The following is a 6,985-nucleotide window of genomic DNA, read 5'->3' as shown; positions in this document are numbered from 1 at the left end:
GTTTTGCTGTCAGGTACAAACTTATTCTGAGTACTACCATTGTCTTTTCAGACTTCATTTAATCAGAGGGAGAAACCACATTCAAGGTCCTGGGCCTTAGAGGAGCTGGGGGCTTCCCTATAGCGGAACAGCTTCTGTTGTAAACAGCTGTCCGAGTCCAGACATCTCAAGTCCATGTTCCCAGGCCTGGGAATGGACACCTGTCCCACGTCTCCAGATGTTTTCTTAACTGTCTGTCAAGTGGTAAAGAATTTAGAAATTGCTGTTATCTAAACCAAGGTGCATACGTTATAAAAAATATAACCATTGCCTGTTGTGCTTTAATTGACCACAGGCAGCTGACCGCTCCGTTGTCCCCTTATCACTGTGAGCTCCAGGCCTAAAGTTGAGGAGAATGAACTAAAGATCCGGAAGCCAGGTGCCCTGGATACGGCCCAGTCTCCCTGGGGGACTCCTTGCTTAACTCATAATGTCAAGATACAACTGGACAACACTGCAGCTCCTCCCAGGTCCCCCCTCACTTTGTGTTCCCATTCTTTAAAAATGTTGTACAATTTCCCTTCAGGAACTCGGTTCAGATACCGAACTGGCCGCCTTCCTGAGTACTCATTCAGAAAATAAACTTTCATTTTGAAGCTTCTGTCTCTGAAGTGAGTTTTCTTGGCTTCCTCCCCGCACTCAACACCACTCCCAGCTGTTCTGGCCTCCCTTCCTCTCTCAGGCTCCACCAGCTGTGATCCAAGGTGGACCATTCCACTCCAAGTGGGGACACAGAGTCTGAACAGCATATAACCTCTCCCACACGAGGTATATATGCACACACACCAAATAGTTGGTCATGGTGGCATAGACCTTTTAATCCTGGTACTTTAACCCAGGCAGGTGGATTTCTGTAAGTTTGAGGCCACCTGTCTTGCATAGTGACTTTCAGGCATCCAGAGCTGCATAGCAAAATCCAATCTCAAAAACAGACAGCTACATAAAATAATATTTACTTGTATTGTAGTAGAGTTTAAGTCCTTTAAAGAGGGTAGCCTTCGTCTCCACATGAAGGAACAGAAGTAAAGGCTAGAGACGAAAGATGTTTTAGCTGCATGTGAACACAGAAACATCCAAAGGCACAAGTTAGCATATGATGCTGGGAGGCCTATCAATAATTCAAAAGAAAAAGAGAGGAACACCTTTCAGGCAAGCAGGGGACTTGTCTTGAAAGTCCTGTTTGTAGTCTTGATTTTCATGTTAAAGTAGCAAGGCAGAAATAATCAATTACCGATTCAGCGATACCTACCTTCTACCTTACTAAGTTCCAACTTCACGGACGCACACCTTTAATCCCAGCACTTGGGAGGCAGAGATAGGCAGATTTCTGAGTTCAAGGCCAGCCTGGTCTACATGCCATGTTAGCTCACGCGTGTGTGAGCATTCAAATGGAGATGAGAGGACAACAGATGCATGTGTGTGCATGCATGTGTGTGTGCATGCATGTGTGTGTGCATGCATGTGGAGATAAGCGAGAATATATGAATTCTGTGTGTGTGTGTGAGCATGAGTATGCACATGGAGATGAGAGGACAATTGTGTGTGTCTGTGTATGTTCGTGTCTCTGTGTGTGCATGCACATACAGATGAGAGGACATATATGTATATATGTATGTGTGTGTGCATGCACATGGAGAAGAGAGGAAGAGAGGACAACGTGGGGGAGTCGGTTCTCTTATCCCACCTACTGAGTTCAGGATATACAACTCAGGTTCGTGGGCTTTGGTGGCTAGCGCCTTTACTTGCTGAATATCTCATTAGCCCTGTTCTTAGAGTAGTAGGATATAATTTGGCAATAAACAAAAGTATTTGTCAAATGAAGCCACCTTCTGCAGTTTACAGAGCACGGTTTAAAGAGTTAAACTGGTTGGAGGGTGTTAGATTAGTAGTGGACCATTTGCTGATCGTGCATGATGTCCCGGCTTCAGTGTCAGCCCAATAAATAAGTAATAAATGACAAGAAATCACCAGGATTGAGGATTGAAAAGAAAAAAGACAATCAGACAACATTGCAGCATGATCCCAGCCAGTTCTGAGGCTGAGGTGGGTTTATTTTTTTCCCAATCTGCCTTTATATAATTTTAGTTACATGCAAGTATTAAGGTCCGTTCTATGTTGAGGAACTAGCAATACAATAGATGCAAATAGTCAAGGAACAAGCAAGACAATAAGCAAAGTCTCAGGATCACTCCCGAGATCACTGTTTCTAAGGGCTTATCTGGATGACCAAAAAATCTGAGCCTACTTCCCTGTCCTAGCCCACAGTCATATTCATGCCTGAAGCCTACTTCTCTGTTTTAGCCTAAAATTTAGATTCCTGCCTGAAATTACTTCCTTGTCCTTGGCCTATGCCAGATTCCTGCCGAGCGGCCCCAAAACCTCTCAACAATGAAAACTGATAATTAAATGTGCAATTTGATTTTGCCTCTCTGGTGGCAGGTTGAATTATAATTTGGAATCCCTGCTTTTTCCTTGTTGAAGTTGAGGGTGTCCTTAAACTCTTTATATAGGCAAGAAGGAGGACCTTGAATGGCTGATCCTCCAGTCTCTGCCTCCTGAGAGGTGGAAGATGTGTGCCATCAGGCCCAGCTTCAGCTTCTCATTATATATATGTAATATATATATAGTCATATATATATGACTCTATTTGAAATCATGTGAGTATATTTGTGTCTACGTGTGGGTATATGCACTGTGAGCATTGTGCTCTTAGAGTCCAGAAGAGGGCGCCATATCCCCTGGAACTATTGTTGCGGGCAGGTGAGACCCCTCCAACACTGGTGCTGGGAAATGAACTCTGGTTCTTTACAAAAGCCGTATGAACTCCTAACTACTGGTGTGTCTAGCTAGATGCTGGATTAATAGTTGAGCACAGAGTAAAAGTATTAAACTTTTCATTTTAAAAAGCCATATATTATTTCAGATCTCTCTCTCTCTCTCTCTCTCTCTCTCTCTCTCTCCTCTCTCTCTCTCCCTCCCTCCCTCCCTCCCTCCCTTTCTCTCTCTCTCTCTCTCTCTGTTTTGTTTTTGGAGACAGGGTTTCTCTGTGTAGCCCTGGCTATCCTGGAACTCTCTCTCTGTAGACCAGGCTAGTCTCAAACTCGAATATCCACCTGCCTCTGCCTCCTGAGTGTTGGGATCAAAGGTGTGTAACCATCATTGCCTGGCATTAATTCAGTGTCTAAGATCCAGAAATGGCCTTTGTCTCTCAGGCTTTCTTAGACAAACTACAGGTTTAAACCACTAGACTTGAATTTCCTGTCACTTTCGGCTTATGACCATCAATTGGGAGACCAATTAGGAAACTAGTGCAATTGTTTGTGACAGGGATGGAGTTCAGGAGTAGGTGAGAGTGGTGAACAGAGCTGTGGATGCGCACGGTCCCCAAGGTGACCCTCACAGTTTTCTTATTGAAAACATCCTACTAAAGCAATGTAAAATTCTAGAAAACTCAGTCAAGCAAAATCTATTTAAAAAAAATCAACCCCTCTCTCATATCTTAGCAGTTAGAGATAATAACGCCTGCGAGCAGTTTAGCGCGTTTCTCTTCAGCCTCGGTTCACTCTCTTTCTTGCCATTTCCTCTGCAGGTTAAGAGTCTACCCTGGGGCTCCCTGCTCAACTTGCAGACCGCTCCACCAGAATCCTCTCCCCTCCAAATGTTGCTCTCACAGCCTCCCGGGCTCTTGCTTCCTGCTCCTCGAACCTCTCTCCTGCCTTCAGGGGAAACAGCTACACAACACCAGGGAGTGTTTCTGACCCGAGAGGAGTTTTGCACTTGGCAACGCAACTACACCCCTAGCATCCTTTCAATCCCGCCCGGTGTTTGGGTCCCGCTGGCCTCTCTGGGATCTCAGTGCTCTGGGCAGATGACATGAGCCCAGGAATCTGAGATTTAACCAGGCAAATACAGAGAGACCTGCGTCAAAAGGGCAGTACACACATAATGGCTACACGCGTTCATTATGTGGACTTTAGCGTACACTGTAAGTAGAGTTATTTTAAAAAGCTTCAGAGGAGGGGGAAGGTGCCCTTAGTTACACTTGGACGCTAACTTGTCATCCTGGGAAAGCCCAGGAATCTACGTCAGTAATTTCAGCATTCATATTTCTATTTTTCGAGTCTGCCTTTTGTGTTAACCTCAAGACGCTAAAAGCGGCCTTTTTACCTTTTAGGGAAGACGACTTCTTCCCACGTTATGAGCAGGGTAGCTCGCAGCACTGACATTTAATGGTCTTTGGTACCCTAAACCATTCCGTAGATTTTTTTTTTCTGGCAGATACGGGACAAGCGGCGGGAACATTAAAGATTGAAGTACTCTTGTATAAAATAAAAATGCTTAAAAAGTTGAAGCACCCGCTTCCGCAGCGAGCAGGGTTCGAACCTGGGCGGGGAGACCCCATTGGATTTCAAGTCCAACGCCTTAACCACTCGGCCATCGCTGCTACGGGGACAGAATGAAGGCGGAGACACTTTAGTGTACCAACCAGCGCACGCGCGCCAGGGCCGGGAATGGGCGGGGCCTGCAGCGGCTCGCCGTTCCTGAGGCTGAGGCGGCTGGGACGTGGAGTGGCCGGAGCTTCAGCGTGGACGCGGGGACACAGAGAAGGGAGCCCGTCCGGGCTGTGCGCGCGCAGCCGCCACCTAACCTGGTTTCTGGTCGCAGACCTGGCTTTCTCGCCCTCCCGCTTTCCCAGCGGCGCCCCGAGATGGCCGTGAACCCTAGGGTTGGCTCGCTGCGTGTGGAGGGCCCGCCCGCTCGGAAGCGAGGGAAGAAAGCAAGCCGCGGTTCTCGGCGGTGCGCGTTAGGGCTGCGCTCGTTACCCGGCGGTGCGAGCGTGGGGGCCGCCCTGCGTGCGTTTGTGTTTCTGTTTTTTGCGTGGCCTCGTGGGCGGGCTCAAGCCCAACGGACGCCCGTCGGAAGCGCGGCGGCTCGCGGGGTGGGCGGGGCCGCCGCGGCCGCGCGCATGCACAGTTCCTACCCGCTCTCCGTCCTCCCTGTTTGAATTCACCGCCGGGCCAGGGAGCGCACGATTCTTAGACGGAGGCTGGAAGCCGAGGTGTCGAGCGACCTCCTGATAGGTGTGTGCACTTTCTTGAGACCTCCCTCTTGAGTTACGTGTGCCGCCACGTGACAGGCCGTGAGCCGAGTGTCTCCCCGGAACCCCAAGGGTGAAGTTTTCGGGGTGATCAGTTGGGGTACAGTAGAGGGAGTCCCAGACCAAATGGCATCACTTTTGTCCTGTTTGTGACAGTCTTGGCTTTTTTTTTTTGTCCCAATGAACCTTGCTAAGCCTAATGGAGTTTTGCTTATCTTGGTTTCTGATTCTACAAGTGTTCGCACATAGGATAGTCTTGGCATTTTTTTTTATCTTGATTTTTTTTTTCTTGTAGTTTTATCTCTTTGGATTGCTTATTCACTCAGATGAATGCTTTATTATTATTTTTTAATTCAAGTAATATTTTTTTCTCCGTCTTACAAGCTTAGTCCTGGGAAAAGGGGGTCCAGCTGTTTCTCCTGACCCTTAATGTGGTTGGGATGGTTCCCATGGCTGGGAGAGGACAGGAAAGCTTTGATCTTGGGCTCTGAGTCGTGCCACATAGCGGGAGAATGGGAGGAAGGCATCTAGGCAGCCAAGGGCCAGGCCCTGGTATATCAGCAATAGGTCCAGTAAATTGTAATCAGCGGAGATCTGGTCACTCATGATGAAGGCTTTGCCTCTGTGGTTCCGGGACAATAGGGTCTCAACTTTAGATGCCTGGGTAGGACCTTTACACAGTCATCCTTACCGTCCTCGTATTGGGCATAGATGAGGGTGACATATTTGCATCGAAGGTCCCTCCCCCCCATCCACCAGGACGATCTTCCTACTTATTAAAAGATGTCTTTAATCGGCCTTTCCCCTTTTAAGTTTGCTTTTCACTTTAGATCGGCAATAATGAGAGTTGATGCTTAAAAATTTCAAATCAAAAATGTTACTTCAGAGAAGGTTGAGAGACAGGAGTTGAGGGCTGTCCTGGCTACACAGTGAGGCTCCACCTCAAAGAAATAACGTTTCCCCTTGAGATTGGTGGTTTGGTTTTGTTTTAAAAGAAATCAAGACCGCAGAATAAAAGAGAATATATCTAAAACAAGGGAAATTTTCACTGTAAAAAAAAAAAAAAGAAATATCAGGGACTGGAGAGATGGTTCAGTGATTCAGAACATGTGGGTTATACTTTCTGAGGCTCTGGGTTTGATTCCTAGCACCCACACGGTGGCTTCTGTGTGTAACTCCAGTTGCTGGGGATCTGACGCCCTCTTCTGGCCTCAGAAGGCATACCTAATTTCTTCTGTCCTTTTGTGCAGTGGTTTATAGTCAGCTTTAAGTGTGGAAAGCCGTGCTTTGTAGTTTTCTCAGAAAACTTCTTGTAGTGATATTTTCCTGAGGCAGAATAAGGGGAGGCACAGGGCATGTGGTCGGGAGCCCTGAGACTTTTAATTGTTTAACAATTTGTTTGTGTGTGTGTGTGTGTGTGTGTGTGTGTGTGTGTGTGTATGCGGGTCCCCCGCCCCCTGTCAACTTTGTGGAGTTGGTTCTCTTCTTTCACTTATTTGGGAGGTTCTAGGGATCTAACTCAGATCGCTAGTTGTGTGAGCAAGCATCTTCCTGAGATGCCTTGCCGGCCCTCTTTTTAAAAAATGTATATAATGAACCATATAGTTTTCACTTAATTTTTAAAAAGACTGTCTTGTCCGGGCTGGAGCGCAGTGATTATTCACAGGCTCCTTCCAACAATTACCGATTAGTACTGGGATTTGGACCCACTCGGGTTTTCCGGTTCACCCTTTCTTAGACTTTTGATTCCTTGTTCCAGTGAGGTCACCATGTTGATGTTGAACTTAGTTCTGACACCTAATGAGCAAGTGCAGACCCCCTGGACTTGAGCAATCCTCCTGCCTCAGT

The 6,985-nt window shown here is 47.0% G+C and overlaps 1 non-coding gene across 1 annotated transcript; it reads right to left on the bottom strand.

Annotated features, from left to right (window-relative positions):
- Positions 1-4,401: 4,401 nt before the first annotated feature.
- On the bottom strand, positions 4,402-4,483 carry Trnas-uga. The gene has a single exon. It is a non-coding gene; the product is annotated as a tRNA-Ser (tRNA).
- Between the last annotated feature and the right edge of the window lie 2,502 nt (positions 4,484-6,985).

This window comes from Grammomys surdaster, unplaced genomic scaffold (genome assembly GCF_004785775.1).
Source record: "Grammomys surdaster isolate TR1022 unplaced genomic scaffold, NIH_TR_1.0 376, whole genome shotgun sequence".
NCBI classification, from domain to species: domain Eukaryota; kingdom Metazoa; phylum Chordata; class Mammalia; order Rodentia; family Muridae; genus Grammomys; species Grammomys surdaster.
Note: the sequence above shows the minus strand (reverse complement) of the source record. Positions and strands in the feature narration are given on the sequence as shown.